The sequence below is a fragment of the Agelaius phoeniceus genome, chromosome Z (genome assembly GCF_051311805.1).
Source record: "Agelaius phoeniceus isolate bAgePho1 chromosome Z, bAgePho1.hap1, whole genome shotgun sequence".
Lineage (NCBI taxonomy): Eukaryota > Metazoa > Chordata > Aves > Passeriformes > Icteridae > Agelaius > Agelaius phoeniceus.
Window position 1 is genome coordinate 89479536 of NC_135303.1, and position 19294 is coordinate 89498829.

The window sequence follows — 19294 nt, forward strand, 5'->3', positions numbered from 1 at the left end:
ACAAAGAAGCCTTCTTATACTTAATAAGTATAATTAAATGTGCGGGCATTTTTCTACTGCCTTTTTAATGTTTGTATAAATAATGTAATAAAATTCACTATCAAAAATAACAGAAGCTTCTCCAGAGTTTTCATCTTCTTGAATCTCATGCTGCAAAATTTAGGGATCTTTGACGGAGAATTTATGTCTGACTTGCCCCCGAGTACCATCACCTCTGCTGGTGAGAACAGCCTTAGTTATCACTCTGGCTATGAACTAGACTAGATGACCTCATAGGTCTTTTCCATCCTTGCTTCCTGAAATTCTATTAAAGGCTGCTGTCAAAACCCCACCTCAATGTACACTGCCAGGAGGGGAGGGGGCATTTCAGTTTGCAGTCAAAGCAAAAAACTGGAATATGTAAAATTAAACTTCTATTTTTTTTCTCCTATCACAGCTGATAGGGGTATGGATATAGATTAGCAAGAGAAAATGTAATATTCCTCAAAATGCTCAAAATAACTTGGTGACTTAGACCCATTTTCCAAAGAAAATGAGATCTAGAGAAAAGTCCGAGTTTTTTTTCTTTCTATTGCCAACCTGGTTTACACCAAGAAACTGATAGCTGGATTATTATGTGGGACAAATACTTTCTTTCAATAAGAAAAAGAGATACATTAGAAGAGATAATTGGTTTAAGCATCCATGCCATAAACTCAATATATTCACTGGGTACAAACTGTGTTGAGTGTGGCTGAGAGTTTGAAAGCTATGGACATGAGTAAGCCCAGCCTAAGTGCTGCTTCCTGAAAATGAAGTCAATATTCCCTTTTAATAATTCTGAGAGGATTAAATATCCAAACTTGATACCTACAGTCAGACCAATACAGGGTAATATCATCAATATAATACAGGCAGGTTTTTTTTCATGGAATCACAGAATCATAGAATGGCTTGGGTTGGAAGGGACCATAGAGAACATCCAGTTGCTTCCCCCCTGCCATGGGCAGGGACAGCTCGTAATAGAGAGTAAGAGGGAGGGAGAAGGAAGGAAGTGGCGGAAGGAAGGAAGGAAGTGGCAGAAGTGGCGGAAGTGGCGGAAGTGGCGGAAGGAAGGATGGAAGGAAGGAAGGAAGGAAGGAAGGAAGGAAGGAAGGAAGGAAGGAAGGAAGGAAGGAAGGAAGGAAGGAAGGAAGGAAGGAAGGAAGGAAGGAAGGAAGGAAGGAAGGAAGGAAGGAAGGAAGGAAGGAAGGAAGGAAATGGTGGAAGGAAGTTGCAGAAGGAAGTTGCGGTGGAAGTTGCGGAAGTTGCGGAAGTTGCGGAAGTTGCGGAAGTTGCGGAAGTTGCGGAAGTTGCGGAAGTTGCGGAAGGAAGGAAGGAAGTTGCGGAAGGAAGGAAGGAAGGAAGGAAGGAAGGAAGGAAGGAAGGAAGGAAGGAAGGAAGGAAGGAAGGAAGGAAGGAAGGAAGGAAGGAAGGAAGGAAGGAAGGAAGGAAGGAAGGAAGGAAGTTGCAGAAGGAAGTTGCGGAAGGAAGAAAGTTGCGGAAGGAAGGAAGTTGCGGAAGGAAGGAAGTTGCGGAAGGAAGTTGCGGAAGGAAGGAAGGAAGTTGCGGAAGGAAGGAAGGAAGTTGCGGAAGAAAGGAAGTTGCGGAAGGAAGTTGCGGAAGGAAGGAAGGAAGTTGCGGAAGGAAGTTGCGGAAGGAAGTTGCGGAAGTTGCGGAAGTTGCGGAAGTTGCGGAAGTTGCGGAAGTTGCGGAAGGAAGGAAGGAAGGAAGGAAGGAAGGAAGGAAGGAAGGAAGGAAGGAAGGTCCCTGTGCTTTTAGAATGAGAACCGACACTACTTTAAAAAAATCAGCAGGTGTTCCCTCATGCCTTATGGACATCTGATGATTTATATGTGGAAACTTCCAATAAGGCAACAGCCAATGTACATTCATATTTCTGGGGATTTTGCCAGTCAAAGCTATACAAGAGTTAAACATTGCTGTGTATTATTTTTAGTTGTCTCAAGAAATGTACAGGAAAAAATACCAAAATATAGGACAACGTGTTGCAAAAAATAAACACTTAAAAAAGAACTAAATGAAACAGAAAAACAAAATGTATATGATTACCATTTCAAACAGGGAAAGACTGACCCATTGGATACTCCTGAGAATGCTCCCCCATGCGAAGGTATTCATATTCATATATATCAGCATTTGTAAGATCCAGCACAACATTGGGGTCATTTTGTTTAAAATATACTGTGCACTCAGCAGGATACATCTGCTTTATATTAGTCTTGTGGAAATACTATAAAGGGCTTTGGGGGGCTTTTCGTTTTTTTTCTGTTTTTACTTGGTGGATAATTGGGATAAAATTGAACCTGTGAAAAAAAGAAAGCAACTAAGGTAGAAAACCTTAGTATCCTGAGATGCCAAAAAGGAAACAGAAGCCTGAAAATTAATTAGGTTTTAAGGAAATATTTAGTAAAGTATCTCATGATATTTCAATATTCTCTTTATCATTTTATTGCAGTATGGTGTATTTTTTTCTATTCTGGCAACATGAAAATTTATATTTTGATACTTAATACAACCACAGCTCAGGTTCCAGATCAACTGATCGCCTTTTGGGACTGAGTCAAGTCTGTTCACCTTGTACTGTCATTAAAACACGTGCAAAGCTAGGAACTGGTTTAAACTGATCTGATTTGTGGCATCTTTCCTGCAATTTGTCATTCTCCTTGCACAGATGCAAATGACAAAGGAAGGGAGAATCAGGCCCTCTGTGCTGACAAAGGGCTCTTATCTTCACAATGTTTTGCTAGCTGATCATACTGTTTCCTTGTCCTTTCATTTAAGGGTCATCAAGATAAAAGTGTTTGTTTGAATTCTTTTTTTCTCTTTCTTGCTCCAAAGCCCTGTTATACATAATGTTCCTGCTAAGGTCATACTGTTGTTCCCTAAATATGCTTCTGCACAGCTTCATGGGCTGCTCTGCTTTTATAATTTTGCTTAATAAAGAAATAATGTTAGGTCTTCAAATAGAAAATACAATGAGTATGATAGGGGTCTTAAACACCATTCTCTCTTAAGTTCTCCTTCACAATCTTTCAAACCAACATAATTTGAGGGGATGTCCCCTTCTTCTATGCCCTGTCCTCAGGTCCCCAGCCCAGGCTCTGCTTTGAGACAGGGCAGAGAGGATTTATCTAAACAGGGTCTTGCAGCTTCAGCATCAGCATCTCATACAATCTGAGATCAGGAGTTGCTACAGTCATCTGTTTACTTTCTTCTTCAACTTAAATAAAACAAGAGGGGGAAAATGTTTGAATGAGATAGCTCCTGCTTATGTGAGCAATTCATGGGGAATAAAAATAAAAATCTATTTATCTTCAACCACTTGCAATGAATTATGAATACAGAGGTGTTGCCAATTTGCATAGAGCATGTTCACACAGCTCATTCTTGCTTAATCCTTTTGCTTGAGCTTTTTATTATTTCTTATTATTATGAATTCAAGCACAGAAGGCAATTTCATCATATGAACTATTTAGAGAGAAGACTGATTATGTTATTATGGAGAAAACTGGTTTTTATCAATTGATTTGGCAAATTCAGGCTCAGACGCTCTCCAGTTCCCTGGTCTCCCATCTTGATTACTGTGACATCCTGCTCAACTTACTTTGATTCATATTTTCATGGTATCAGCTATTCAAAGCACAAGCAGCAAAGCACAGAAATGAGCAACCATTAGTTTACTAACAACATTTTGGTTTCTGGTCCTTGCTTCTTTTTATTTCTTGTCTACCACAACTTTTCCAAGGGCTCAGTTTCAGCTTCTTTAAAACTGCTTCTGCTTGTACCCAGGACAACATTGATGCTGAGGAAAAGCTGGGTTCAGTAGAATGAAGTGCAAAGTATAATTCTCCTTCTGAGGGCAGAAATTATTTCAAGAGAGTCTCAAGCTAAGAAGGTTGGCAAAAAGGTATTACTGAGGTTCCAAGGCTTCTTTGTGGAGAAATTAGAGGTTGCATCTTTGCATGTTTAGAGAGGAGTAGGCTGGGAGCGACCTCTGTGTTTGATCACCCCTGGTTCACTGGATTCATGACCTGAGCCTTAGCTGGATGCTGTTGCCTTGGACTGCAGTGATGGCATACACATGTAACACAAGGATACAGAAGAGAGAGGAGTTTAAAGATAAACCCCAAAAGCAACAACAACAAAACTGCCAAAAACATGGTATATGAAAAAACAAGGGGAAAAAAAGTGGAAGCAGAAGAAATACAGATGGAGAGTGGCTTGGAAGATAGAGGGGAACAACAAAAGGCAGGGATGGTGGGAGTTGTCACTTGAATGAGGCCAAGAGGAGAGATGAACATGTGAAAAAAGCCAGCAAGATGCCAATCCATAAGCAGAAGAATTAGGTGCAAGAGCCATAAAAAGGTACCCTTTGATCTACAATGAGAGTCATCCACATCGGTAAAGTGGAAGCAGAGGAGGACTAAGTAGATGAAGAGAGCAAGATAGATTGAGAGAATTGAGAGCAGAAAAATCACTTTTTGGTTTAGCTCGGGTCAGGAGGTCACTAATGGCTTTGGCCAGGTGGCTTTCAGCAGAGGGGAGGAGTTGTGAGCCAGCACAGAGGTGTTCAAAAGGGAAAGCAGGAGGAGCAGAACTTAAGGCAAAATGAGGCATGCTCTGGCATATTGGAGAGCAGGGAGGGAAGAGCAGGAAGGTGACAGGGGAGCAGGGCTTAAGAGGCAAATGGAAGGTGCAGGGCATCAGGGCAGCACTGAGTGATGCTGGTGCAGAGCCATCCTGAGGCATTACTACTTTGGAAGAGCTTTCTGCTCCTTTGTTTCTTTCCACATCCCCAAGACTCGCTTCTCACCAGGGGAAAAAAAAACCAAAAAACAAAAAAACATAAAAGTCAAACTAACAGAAAAAAGAGAAATTATGACTGGCAAAGCAGGAAAATGAATGGCATCAAGCACAGCAAAGCACTGTCACGGCCCAGAGCTCCATCCTGTAATAAGTGAGTGGCCCAAATGTCAAAAGGGTTAGGGCATTCCCTGCTGACACAGATAGGCTCCTGAGAGGGAGCCCTCATTTATGGCATGCTGGAATGGGAGAGGGGGAGAAGGAAACAAGGTGGAAGACAGCTGAGAAGTAAATTGATTTACATTTAAATGTTATGTTTTTATGACTTTTTTCCCACTCCATGTGAAATCTCATCCTTTAAATTAGACAAACCAGGGTAAACTATTTTTTATAGTGTGAAAAAAAAAATGATTGACATTCTGAGGTAATACTTTTTAAATTCCTCCAATTAAACAAAGCGAATTTAATTTTAAGTTTAATTAAAAGGAAATTTAATTAGAAAGAAGATTAAATTTTAATTAAATTTCTCCAAAATCCTTATCCTTTCCTTTACTGCTAATATTTCTCTCGGAACCAAATCCCTTTTTAATATTCTTAAATTCTATTCTAGTAAACTTCCTCTTTATATTAAAATTATATCTGCCTGGATGTTCTCGCTACCAGGGAAAAAAAAAAATCATTGCCCCTTTTAAAATACTTGAAGAGTACACCTGAGACACAGAGTAACTCAAGAGCGACCAGTGGAACATTTGGATATGCTCTGAGTGTGACACCACTAAATTAACCCTCCTCCTACTCAACACTCTGCAGGCAGGGAAGCATCTGTGTTTCACCAGACAGTCCTTTCCTGCGTGCAGCTCTCTGCTGCTCAGCACACCCATGATGTCTGTACCGCTCAGCATTTTCCGTGCTCTGCTTGTGCATCCAGTTTTCTTCTCATCTGCTGAGAGTTTTTTGGGTGGGTTTTATGCTCTATTGTTTGCTTTACTATGTTATATTTGGGGGTTTTTCATATAATGGTTTGGTTTGGAAGGAACCTTAATGATCATCCAGTTAACATCCCTCTGCCATAGGCAGGGACACCTTCCACTATCCCAGGTTGCTCCAAGCCCAATCCAACCTGACCTTGGACACTTCCAGGGATGGGGCAGCCAGAGTCTCTCTGGGCAACCTGCGCCAGAGCCTCACCACCTTCACAGCCAAGAAGTTCCTCCTAATATCCCATCTCTCCCTGCCCTCTTTCAGCTGTTCCACTGTGTCCTATCATTGAGGACCCATGTCAGAACTCCCTCTCCAGGTGTCTGGAGCCTCTTTTGGCACTGGAAGAGGCTCTGAGGTCTCCCTGGAGTCTTCTCTTCTTTGCTCCGGGCGGAACAGCTGCAGTTCTCTCATCTGCTCTCTCTTCCATTTGCTCTAGTCTGCTGGAGAGATTTGGCTCACTCAAATGGTCTGAGCACATGCACCCATGATGGACTGAGTCGATACTGCCCTTGCTTGTCTCACATTCCTGTAATATCAACTCCAGTCTCCATAGCAGACAAAACTGTCTTTTGCCATAATGCTTCTGGAAAGGCTTGCAAGACTCTACTTGCAGGAGGCAGCTAAAGCACCAATGCATCCACTTTCCACCAGACTGTCCCCCTGAATCTCTTAGGATGCATCTCCTGTGCACAACCCCACTACCGTGCAACAGCAGGGACTGCACACCACCCAGCAGACGCAGACTGGAGGCAGCGATAGCAGGACAATGCTTGTCCTGAGCCATGCTCTCTCACTTTCAATTTTGTTCTTTTTCCAGCTAAGGCAACCATGTCCCATTGCAACAAAGAGGTGAAAGGTGAGCTGGATGTGCTGGGAAGCGGACAGGCAGGATGGCACTTAGCGTGACTTTCCAGAGCATCCCTGTCAATCATCCCCCGATACCAAAGTCAAGTAAGCTGTCACAGGCTCTGTCCAGCCATGACCCCACAGCCCAGCAGTCTGGTGGCTCCAGCACAGGGTCACAGCGCAGCAAAGCTGCTGTGAAACTGCGTCAGCCTGAGGTGTGTGCTGGGGCCAAAGGGTGGGAGGATGAGGAGGATGCCAGCCAGCACTGGCCCTTGAACCATGTTCAGGCTTTCTGTCCCCAGGACCTTCCACACTCATTATGAGTATGTGACCCACTGTCCCTGAGAACAACCCATGTTTATTTTAGTACGTTGCCATGGTGACCACTAGTTTTGCCAATGGATACTGACTTGCAAAGCATCGTTATTTGTGTAGTTACTCTTACATGTAAAAACTCTCCTGCTGGAGTCATATGCTATCTGCCTGCCCCAGCATCCCTTATTTAACAGGAGTCAGGACCAGGCACTTCAGAAATTCCATAAAAGGCCATTTACAAAATCCTGACTGTAGATGAGGCTTTGTCTACACACCTATCAACTAGAAGAGTCACACACCCACTTAAAAAAAATACTGCAAATGCCTATGTCCATGAAACCAAATATTTTTCCTTTTTTTTTCTATTGTTGTTGTTGCTGTTTTTTGGACAACAACCTGCATAAAATGCAACTTTTCTGCTGAAATTAAAGCAGTTTAACATTGGAAGGGCATCCAAATAAAATGCAACATCCCTGCTGATATTAAAGAGGAGTTCCCAGGAGATGCTGTGTGTGCAAGGGCAGTCCCAACTGCCTCACTTGCAACAGAGCTATCACTGTCCCACATACCACACTCTGCATCTTTAGAAGTACTCTAACCTGCCTACTTTGTCAACTTCTCTTCTAGTAGTCAACATTTCTGAGGTCAGTCAGGTTGTTCCTGAACAGCAGTCTTGGGGTTTTGGGGGGTTATTTTTTTATTAGATAATATTTTTCTGTTCCCTTACCCTAAAGTCATCTATTTTGTCCGTGAGAGCATTGTGCTCACCTTTTGATCTTCATGCTCTCCATGTCTCTCTCCCACACACTGCAAAAGTCAGCAGGAGCTGATCTTTCTCCTCACCAGCTGTCCAACCTGGCTGGGGTTTCTGAACAGAGGAATTATTGCCTTGTGGGACTTTTCTTTTTGTCTTCCCTATCTATCTTAAAAATAAACATGGACCAAATGACAAAAATTCGTACATTGCCAGTCTGTGCTGCAGGCAGTTACACAGTTACAGTGATTGGAAAACACATGGAACGGGGATTGATTAAAATATGGTGGGCCAATGGCATTATGCATCTTATTTCTTTCACAGATGCAGTCCTAAAAGTATTCTAGGACAGGCTTGAGAACATGGTGATAATATTTTATTTATAGTGATTAAATCGTTAACATGATGAAAATTTATATTCTTGTTTCTGTGTGCCACTGCTCATTTCCAAAATCTCTCTTTTGGGCGGGAGATATTTTTATTACTAGCTTCACTTTCAGTAGGATCAACACAGATGAGGTCTAATAGGCAATGCTAAGATATAAATAGGAATGGAAACAGGCAAAGAAAATAACATTACCACATTTTTTAAGTGAGAAACTGAGGTATAGAGAAATCAGCTGTGGGTACCAACTACCTGAAAGTGGCCTCTCCAGTTAATTTAAAGAGTTCCACAAAATTCATCTGGAAAATATGCTGCAAAACAGAATTCTACCTTGATTTGCAGAGTCCTAGATTGCTAACTCAAGAAAAAATAATCCAATTTTCTTAAATGCAAAAACAAAACTAAGAGTTAGGACATTTTTACTGCCAATGTAAATACTTGTATAAATATGATATCATCTAGATTATTAAATATAACTCTGTCTAGATATGTTGGATAAAATCATGACACTATGATTCAAAAATGCAGCAGAAGAAGATGGCAGATGTTTGTGCTATTCACCCTATTGGATGCTCTTTCTGAGAACATTTTCTGGGCCATTTACAAAATTTTTACCCAGTGGGTTTTGTGACACTGATCTGGAAACTCTTCACATGTGGGTGTTTTGTCATGGTAAGCTGTGTCTCATGATGGCTTGCTGTTTGAGAAGGTAAGACTTTGAAACAAATCACAAAAACAGACCTAAAACTGAAAATAAAAGCCCAAGAGCATAGTACTGTCTCCATTTAGTGGAGCTGGACTTTTTCAGGTGATATACCTAACCTGTGGATCAGAATTTGTCTGCAGAGGAGAAGGGATACAGGCAGTGCTGGACTGCATCAAGTCAGTGGTCAGTCTGATTCAGTATGTCACCTGGAAGGGACCAAGGAGGCATCAGAAGAAGGTTCAAGACATTTCTCTCATGAGAGAACTTTCCTGCTTTCCCACAGAAGGTTAAGGTCTTCTCAATCCTGGATGTATAAGGATTTATTTCCTTTCTCTTGCTCCTGTTGAAAGAAAACTGTTCTTTACTGTTTAGAGTATTCTGCAGACTATCTGGTGAGTAAGGAGCTTTCATCACATAGACACAAAAATAGAGAGAGTTTTATGGGGTGTGTTTCATTCCCGTTGGGTGCCCACCAGCCATGACTACTGCCCTTTGGGCCACACAATCAACCTCCTCACTCATGAAGATAAATGTCGTATCAGCCCTGCAGTAAGCCATCATCTATTCTTGAGAAACAAAGAGAGTATATAGCATGACCTTCCTTGAAATATTGGATCTATTTACACGGGTTTGCGTGGACCACATTACTTATGAGTCACCAAGGGGAAACTGAGCTCCTTGTAGATAAAGCGATCAGTGCAAACCACTGTAAATAAATCTGAAATTTCTATGAAGGTCGCACTGTGTCTGATTTATACTTCAGCACCCGATGAAATAATGTTGACCAGGTAAGTGGTTTTCAATTATTTTTTTTTATTCACATAAGAAAAGGAAAAAAAGAAAAAAACCCAAAACAATCCCTTTTTTGTAGACTAAGGGACTGCTCTATTTTAAAGTGCCTCTGGTTAGAGAGATGACACATGCCCAGGAAGTAAGTTATTGTCTGGCATAAGGCTAAATGTTCCTGGATCTGATTCTGCCACCCTAACTAACTGGGATGACTTGAATGGGCATACAGGGCAGAGAAACTCAGCAGTAGCCACAGATGATCCTTAGACAGATTGAAACTCCATTTTTTCCTGATTAATTTATACCTTTGTTTTCTTTGTTAACCCCAGTATAGGTCAAGCCTGAGTGAAACTTTTGTATCATTAAAGCAGGAGCTATCATAAGCACAGGCGTTTGGTCTTTCAAGGTAAGAAATTCTCCAGGGGCCATACTATTGGAGTGGAAGTCAGGAATGCTGCTTTTATCATTAATCTGCTTTGTGACCAGTTTCACGCTCCCTTCCAGCTTTCAACTGATCTGTCTGTTAAAGCAGGTGAGCCCTTGGTATTGGAGGAGTCTAATTAATGCAATTAGGAGCAATAATATGAGAACTCCATTTTAGGTTCAGGGATATTGATAGGTTTTCTATTTGCTGTCCATAATGTCACTGAAAGGTAAAAATGGTACTAGTAAGTGAACTTGATCTCCTTGTATGTCCTTCTGAGCTCCAAAATGCACATTTTAGTGTTCTAAGAAGGGTGAAATAAAAACTATTTTAGAGCACCTAAGCTTAGCACGGGAGGAAAAATATTTTGAGAAGTACAGCAAGGTTGAACTTGCTGGGACTGTTATTCATTCTCACAGAAATAAGTTTTACTTAACACAGTAGAAAGTCAAGATTCAGGAAGACTGAGGATTTTCAGAGACACTAAGCAGCCTTGGTGATCACAGCAGATGAACTTCAAATTTGGCAAGGACAATGATGCTCTCTGGAAAAAGAGAAAAGTTGGAGTTACTTCATGACTCTCCTACAATCTCAGGGAAACATGCCTTCATTAAAATTTCCTGGAAAATATACCCAGCACTCAAACTTCAGCTCAGTTTTTAAAGTTCTTAATAAAATGGTCTGAGTTAGAAGCTGATCTGAAGAACAGTCTTCCAGGGAGTTTGGCTACAATAAGGTTTTTATAAACCAGACTGAGATTTTAAAAATAAATTGGTTAATTTAAATCTGACTGGGACCAGCCTTTTGCCAGCCTCAGCAGTTCTGCCACACCTCAGGACCTTTTATCAAATCTATGCCTCAGCAAATTTAAATGCTAGTTTAACTGCTGTTGTTAGTTAAATGACAGTTAATTACATCCTTGTAGCTCAGATTAATTGCTTTAGCATATGAGTAGCTTACACATTGGACAGGATGTATCTGAAATGTCTCTGGGAAAGCTGAGTCAGAGCAGCAGCATTCTCTTCACTGTGAAACCACCTTTCTGCCCCACCAAGGGCAAACCTGAGCACCCGTCAGCCCTCCAGTGCCATCCTCAGGTACAGGAGGTGCCAGCTGGGCTGGTCACTGCCTTCTCAGGGAAAGGATTGAGAAGAGCCTCATGGCACACTGAACTAGCAAAAGCACTGGAACAAGTTCCCTGAAGAGGTGGTGGATGCCACATCCCTTGAAATGCTCAAGGTTAGGTTGGATGGGGCTCTGAGTGCCTGGTCTAGATGAAGATGTCTCTGATCATTGCAGAGGTGTTGGACTAGATGACCTCTAAAGGGCCCTTCCGACCCAAATTATGCTGTGATTCTATAGGATTGCAGACTAAAAAATTCTTAAAGTAGAATGCTCACATTGAACAGGTGGGGGTTTTTTTGCTGCTATAATTAACACCATTATGATTGTGTTAGTTCTTCTCACAAGTACCAGACAGGAAGAAACCCCAAGTTGTCCCAGTCTCTGTGTAAATTCCAATCCACATCCTAGAAAACTGCCACTTAAACTTTACAGTTAAATTACATCGAGTGATTGCTATTTAATTTGAGAGTAATGGCTTTAAAGTAATTGCACTGCAAAACCATCTATGCAAAATATTAATTCATATTCTTATTTATTTCATGTTTCAGTTGGTTTTGCTGCCTTCTCTTCATCCTGTTTATCAATAGTCTGGCGACCCTCAAAGACCATTTGAGGAGTGGTACAACCTTGGCAAGGGCTAAATCCTAGCAGAAGACTCTCTGAAACTCACTGTAAAGCTCTCCCATTCTGTTGCTCCACAGAACCTGCTTCACCATCTGCCTCGCGAATTAGATTTTTTTGTTGCTGTATTTCACAGATTTAAAAATATGGTTATTATGATCCATAAACCAGCTTTCACAGAGATTATTAATTAAGTCCCAAATATTGTACTGACGTGCTTTGTGAAATATATCTCCAACGTCAGAGCACTGCTGCTGTTATGACCCATCTGCATAATATTATCTCAGAGTGCTTAAAGGCCCCAAGTTTTGCGTTTGCTGCAGGGGAAGGGGGAGTTTTGTTTTGTTATCCCTTGTAGCAGTTCAAGAAGTAAAACCTGGAGCCTTAAAGTCAGGTGGGTGAGATAAATTGAAACGGATCTTATTGCTCCCAAACACTCTCCTGGAAACAATGGCATCTTGACATTTTATCAGTCACTCATGCGGTCATTCTCAGCGGTATCAGCCAGAGCTTGAAGGATAGAGCCGTAAAGAAAGGATTGTCAGCCATAAACATTCCTCAAAACCATGAAAGCCACAAATGAAAGCTTAAGTAATGGAGGACGGAATACCCTTGATATTTCAACAATTACCTGCAACAACAGGCTTTGTTCAGAGCCCAGGCCATTTTTTTAAAAGCCTTTAGTTGTCATGGCCAGAATAGGATAGGGAGGGGGAAACAAAAAAAAAAAAAAAAAAAAAAGAGAGAAAAAAAAAAAAGAAAAAAAGAAAAAGAAAGAACAAGAAGGAGAAAAAGAGAAGGATTAAAAGCTCTGCTGTGAAAAGATAAACTTGAGTGGCTGCAAATATAAGGAAGTTTATGGAAATTTTTCAGGTTTTAAAAAATCAAGACTTATTGCTAGATATTAGAATTATTAGGCTGGGAGCAAGATACTTATTTTTTTTGGTAGTTTTTTTTTTTTCTGAGAGATCATTAGAAAAACATTCATGCTGCTGAGCTGTTACCTCTCTGGTCATTTCTGATGTCAAATTACAGAAGAAAAAAAATTACACTTGCAAGCACATGGCAAATTGAAGGAGCTTCAGTAACAGGCAGAAGCGAGCAAGTGGAAAAACAAAAGTGAATTCAACTTCATTACACTTCAAGAAGAATACCATATTTATGTGCAGGATTAAAAAAAAAGGAATAAAATCCAGTTTTAAATAGTCTTTGTCCCAATATTTTAGCAATTTAGAGCTCATCGAAAGAAAGCAAAATGTAGTGCTTGGTATCTAAGTCAACCCAAACTCTGGAGGCAGTAAACATGAAAGGTTAAATGCTCTAGAAATTGCATTTGTAGAGTTTCTCAACTTAGGAGATTAATAGTTACTCAAAGCAATGGATAAATATTAGTAAAGGACCATTAGCAGGGAAAAACACATCAGTGAATCAGAGCTCCCCAGCTTATCAGATCAATTTTAAACAGGTTTATCTTGGACTTTTCCAGCACCTTAATGAGGAACAAATTGGTTTTTTACCACTTTTTGTTTCCTGAGATTTTGTTGATTTTTTTGTTGTTTGGTACTTCCAACCATTAATACAACTGGGTCAGTGGCATAAGAGTGTTAATTCCCTCTCCTTGCAGGTTCCTGAATGCCATAATTTAACGAAAGTTCCCTTTTATTACTCTGCTTATGGTCACCAAAAATTTAAGAACAAATATCTATTGTTTAATGTTTCCTACAGAGGAAGAAGAGATCAAGTAACAAATGTAAACAAACCCAGAAGCAGGAGACTAGCTATTTTTTCCTTTTATACATATACATATATATCCATAGACAACAATAGGAACAGCTAAGCCGAAACTTGTAAACTAGCATGACTAAGCCGGTGGCCAGAAAAAAAAAAAGAATCGTACCCTCTGTTTACAAACAAATATTGAACCAGGCACTTGAATAGGAAAGCTCTGTTTTACCTTTTTAAGATCTCTGTGAGGTTTTAAAAAACAAAAAAACAAAGAAAAAACAAGCCAGCCAAACAAAAACCACAAAAACAAATTTTTACAAAAAAGAGAGTGATGGAGAGTGATATTTAAAATACAGTCCTTGCTAAAGCAACAGAATGCACTCATTATACTTTATTAATGGCAGAGCAGAGAGCACAGCAAGCACTCTCTGTTTAACTGCTCACTTGCTCATGCAGAAACCTGAGTTCATTCAAAATGCTCCAGGACATGCCTGTGGCCCCTCACTGTCATTCTAAAAAAAAAAAAAAAATACAGGTCCCCATAAATCCCAGAACATTTCTGACATGGTGATGTGGATCTCTTAAACACCCAAGATTGTCTCAGATGATTCAAAACACCCAGGGGAAAGAAAGTGGAATTAACTTAGAGAGCTAAACCATCTAAGACACAGAGACATCTGCCTCTGGGCCAAGCATCTCGTTGACTATTGACTTCTGTGGGCTTCAAATGACATTTGGCACCTAAGTGCTTCTGCAGAGCTGACTACAGGATCTTTTTCCCTAGGGTACCTCTGTCTGGAGTTCATAACATTGCTCTGCAACCTGAGGGCTGGGTTTCGTTCCTGACCAGTTGAGTAAATCTTGATGATCCAATACCCACCTCTGCTTTCATTTGGCATTGTATGAGCTTGGGGTATTTAAATTGCTGCCTGCAAGGCTGAATTTCTCTGTGCCTCTGTAAACAGAGCCCAAACTCCTTTGGACACTGTCAAAGGCTGAGGTATCAGATTAGTGTCCACAGCCTTTGAATACAGTTTGTCATTTTAGAAGGGTGCTGGAAGCTGCTTATGCCCTGAGGTGTCTATGAGATGGAAAGTAGTTACCTTGTGGACCTGTAAAACTTCCCCTCACCTCCACTTGGGACATTTGTATGTCTCCTGGAGGAGGAACATCATGTAATCCACTTCTACCCATGGACTTCACAGACCAGGAACAGCTGCTCATTCTCCTCCTTGGCCATATAAACCTGTCAGGATCCTGCAAAAGTCTTAGTTTACATAAAGCATAACTTTTCACAAAAAAATCCTAAAAGGTTTCCACATCAGCAGTTTGTTTTATGCACAATTTTGATGTAGAAGGTCTAACAGGATAATTCAGAAATCTGTTTATACCAATTGCAGCTGGCAAACAGATGAAGGTGCCCTTATACATTTTTCTTATAATCAGCATTGTCTGAGTTCTGCAAAGAATGATGTTAGGAAGTTTAGAAGTTTTCTAAACTGGATTCCTTTTGGATTCATATATTCATCCCATTTTCATGACAAAAAACATTTTTTTCTGTGAATACTTCATGTTTTTATAGGGGAAAAAGCAGAGTTATCATGAGGTTAAATGTTGCAGTAGAGGTCTGAGCAAGTTGAAATACAAAGCAACACTTCTACTTCCTCCAATGAAATATGCATTTCATCTTCCATGAAGACTTGTTTCTTGCTAGTCTCTGTCAGCAGGAGCCATCAACATAACAGTGTTTTGCTGACCTGTGAAAGAGCTTCTAGTAACCACTACTCAAGAGCTCCATTAGGATGGAATCATTTAAGCTGATTCTGTAACAATGCGAAACTTTTGTAAAATGAGGTTAGGAGGTTGATGCATTTTATATAACCAAATGCAACCATTTTGGGCCTGAACTTGTGAGCTGCTGAATAGTCTCAGCTTCCATTAACGTCACAGACATGCTCAGCATTTTATGAGATCAATATCAATGAAATCTAAAATCTTAAGATAATGTTTTAGTTACAGTAATAGCAGTGAAAGTGCATAGGAATTTGAAGGCATTTCCAAAATAAAAGAAACAAAACCCATAGCATGTTTACTTGTTACTGATGACAGTTTTTAGTTAAATCTTTGTTTTGTATCTCCCTGCCTTACCTTTGTTCCTCTTTAATGTGGACTATCTCCTAGAATACATAGTAAAGCTAACATAATTCATGACTTAATATATTTTTGCCACTGTTCCTCAACCAATCACCAAGTACATGAATTTATTAATAATTACTTGGGCAGTTCTAGTTTTTAATGAGTACAACATAACACAGTCAGCCCATTAAACGTAAATGAAAGGGCCAATAACCAGTGTAGATGAATCAGATTAGAAGTCTAGCCTGAAAAGAATCAAGTCCAGTTCCCTGGGGTTTTTCTCAGGAAAGTTTATAATTTAGTCACACATATAAATGTACTAAACACTGTTCAAACCTTGTTGAGTTCAGTTGCCTCTAACTGGAGGCAAGTTCCACAGCCATATTCCTCTAATAGATACATATTTTATCACATTTTTCAGGCTAAATATATTAATTTCTAGTTTATCCCTATAAAAAAAGATTGTGGTGATACCATTAATGTTTATGGCATCTGAACCCATAAAGTTTTCAAGTTTTTTCTGGAAGATGCTTAGGATTGCTCATTCCTATTGACTGCAGTGGGCCTGAACAGAGTCCATCAGGAAGATCAGAGCTAGGATACTTCCAAAAATTTCATCAGTGCAAGTAGAAACAGCACTGCTGAGAAGCAGGTAAAATTATAGTTTGTGGGAAGTTATAAACCATTTCCCAAAAATATCCTTTCATCTTGAAACTTCTAGTACTTGAACACAGAGATCCCTCCTCTTTCTCAGGCTATTTATCATTTTTAGAGGCTATAAATTATACACACCGAGCACCAATTTTATACACCAACAACCATAACAATGCAGTTGCAAAACAGAACACTCTGAAGGGTATGTTCCCCTTTCAAAAAGGGTAAGGAAGAATAATAATGCAACGCCTAGGTCTGCAGTAATGCTTTCTGTTCAAGGATCTCAAACTGTTATAAGGGAGCCATTAACCTCATTAAACACCTGTGAGACAGGAATCTAGCCATTATCTTCACTGCTTTCCATGAAGAGGAAGAGTGGGGAGGGTATCCTAACATTTGTGCACCTTAAGGGCAAGTTTTGCAAATGCTTTCCACTTTTGCTATGACTGGTTCAACTCCGTCAGTTTTAAGCAAATTCAGGAGCAATATATTGATTGTTCTGAGCCAAGACAGATTACATGATATATAACATGCTGACAACAATGCTGGATAGATCAGGCTCCTAACACCAACTGACTGACTGTTGTTAGTATTGACATTAAGTTAATTCATTGGGAGGAAAAGTTGTACTACAGAAATCAAAAGTGCACATCACCACCTTCTCTCAAGCCAGGGATTAACTCATGGAGTTTGGGCTCTTCCATCACCTGGAAAGGAGCATGTATGTCTCTTAGGAGAGCTTGCCACAGATTGGAAGTGGGGAGTCACCTCCCTGCCAAGGGGGATGTCCTGAGTGAGGAGGGCTGAGTGGCAGAGCCAGGGCTGGCAGGATGCTGCACCTCTTTTCCTCCTGGATAGCTCTTAGCAATCACCATTTAGCTGAGTTCTGGATCACAGATCAGAGCTAACTTCCCTCTAGTCACTGGAGAGTGACTGTGAAAGATCAGGCTTTCAGTCTTGTCTATCTGGAGAAGCCTAGAGCTGAGCTTGGCAGCCTGAGCTGTTATTATATTCAGCAGCAATTCAGCAGCATATGGAGTACTATTCAACCCACCCAGAAATGGGTACTGCAGTCTGAATGTGGAGCTGAATCCCACCCTGTTTAACATTGCTGCTGTCAGGCATCCTATTTTTCAGATACTGAGATGCCAGAGCTGGCTGTCTTAGTCTTTCCCCTGTGTGTTTATAGCCTGTGTGACACTTTGACTCCTGCTTTTGTTTTATTAACAGTATTTTTTACAAAGTTTCCTGGAAAAACAGGCCCAGAGAGGCTCAACTGCTTACCTGGGGTCATCAGCACAGAAACAGAATCCATATAATCTGTATCCTTTGCCCCCAGATGACCAGGCATCAATCCCACACATGGAAGAGCAGTTTTCCACCAACAGTTAGCTTATTTTCCAGATACAGCCTTCTCTGAAATGTCTCCATGGCTGTCACCAGAGTCACATTGTCTCAATTTGAAAATCACTCAGCTCCATTCTGACACAGCCACTGGCACAGGGAGGTCCTGTTATATTGCTGTATTGCTTATCTTCCAACTTTGCTGCCTTTTCTCTTTTTAATATTACATCTAGATTCTTAGGAGATTACAGATGTAATTACAGATGTACATATTCACATAGAATTTCTTAGATACCTGAACAATTAAGAAATTTCAGACAGTACTCAGGAGGAAATTTCCAATTTTTGCTTCGCTTCTTAATCATTATGAAGGTCAGGCTTTGTTCACCCTTGTTATCAAGTATATTTAATGAAAAATGCCGAAATTGAAGCTTACACAAAATGTCCTTTACTTTACTTTTTTCACCAGCTTTTAGTTCACCAGCTTTTTTCACCAGCTTTTAGTGAGGACACTTAGGGAGTCTGAGGTTGACATCAGTTCCTCAAACTCCAGCACAGCCAGTGTGGTAAGAGCTGAACATGCCATGAGTCAGAGCATCCCTGAAGCGTGGAACAGCCAAGTGAGACATGAGATGAGTAAGGAAATGTCCACAGAGGCACCTGGCCAAAGTTAAAGGAGAGGTCAAGGGGAGAATGAAACATGGATCACAAAACTCTTGTCTTCTATGGAGTGCTCTTCCCACAAGGTGAAAAGGACTTGTTAATTTAGCCTTTCTATTCCAGTACCTGTCACCACATGAGACTGTCCTACCTGTTTTCCAGACTAATTAAATAGTTTTTTAATTCTTGAGGTTTCATCTGGACTCTCAGAAGTCAGATGTAATACAAAATGAGTCATGAGAAGAAAAACCCAATTGCTATACCCTTTCTGCAATGATGTTCACAGGAAACACGTCATCTGATTATTTTCTGGGGAAGGCTAAATCATAGTTTTGCACTGTGCTTTTAGAAAAAAATCCTTCTCTCCTTCCCACCCTCCAAGTGCATATACAACTCAGAAGTGCGTAGTCTTTGCTCTTTGTAAATATGCCTACCTGGAATATGAATTCAAGTTTGAGCATGTGCTTTGCTTGATCTGGAACTCACTTTGCCAAGAGGATGCAAACAAGAACATATAAGTGCTGACAGTTCTCCAATGCCATTTCCACAAATCCTCCTCCAGGGACAGATAAATAATGAAAAGACTGAATGGGAAACAACACTAAAGCATCTCAGCCTACAGAACCACAGGATATGCACCAGACACACATGGGTGAATGCTGAAATGCTGAGAACATTTAGTAACACAGATAGGACTTTGGGAATCCTCATGCTTGTCTAGGCTAACCGAAGCATAAATCTGGAGTAAATGGAGCAACAGTGATGTAAACTGTCATAACAGATTGAGAAACAGACACAAAGTTCCTACCATCTACCTATATGATAGGAAAAATCTTCATCATCTCTATATCAAGGCAAATTTCTTGAAATTCCTCTTTTGAATGCCTACTCTGCTGTTATAGCAGTGCTAAAATGCAAAATATTCATCTTACATTTTCCACAGCTGACTCCCATTCTGTTAATTCAGGCTTGACCCAAATGATC

General features: G+C 40.4%; 1 long non-coding RNA gene across 1 annotated transcript in view; it reads right to left on the bottom strand.

Moving 5' to 3' along the window:
• Window positions 1-9625: 9625 nt before the first annotated feature.
• The window catches only part of LOC129133011 (uncharacterized), a 45699-nt gene continuing 36030 nt past the window's right edge, over window positions 9626-19294 (bottom strand). Inside the window, exon 3 of the long non-coding RNA XR_008535893.2 lies at window positions 9626-10589. This is a non-coding gene — a long non-coding RNA (uncharacterized LOC129133011). The remainder of the gene's footprint in view (window positions 10590-19294) is intronic.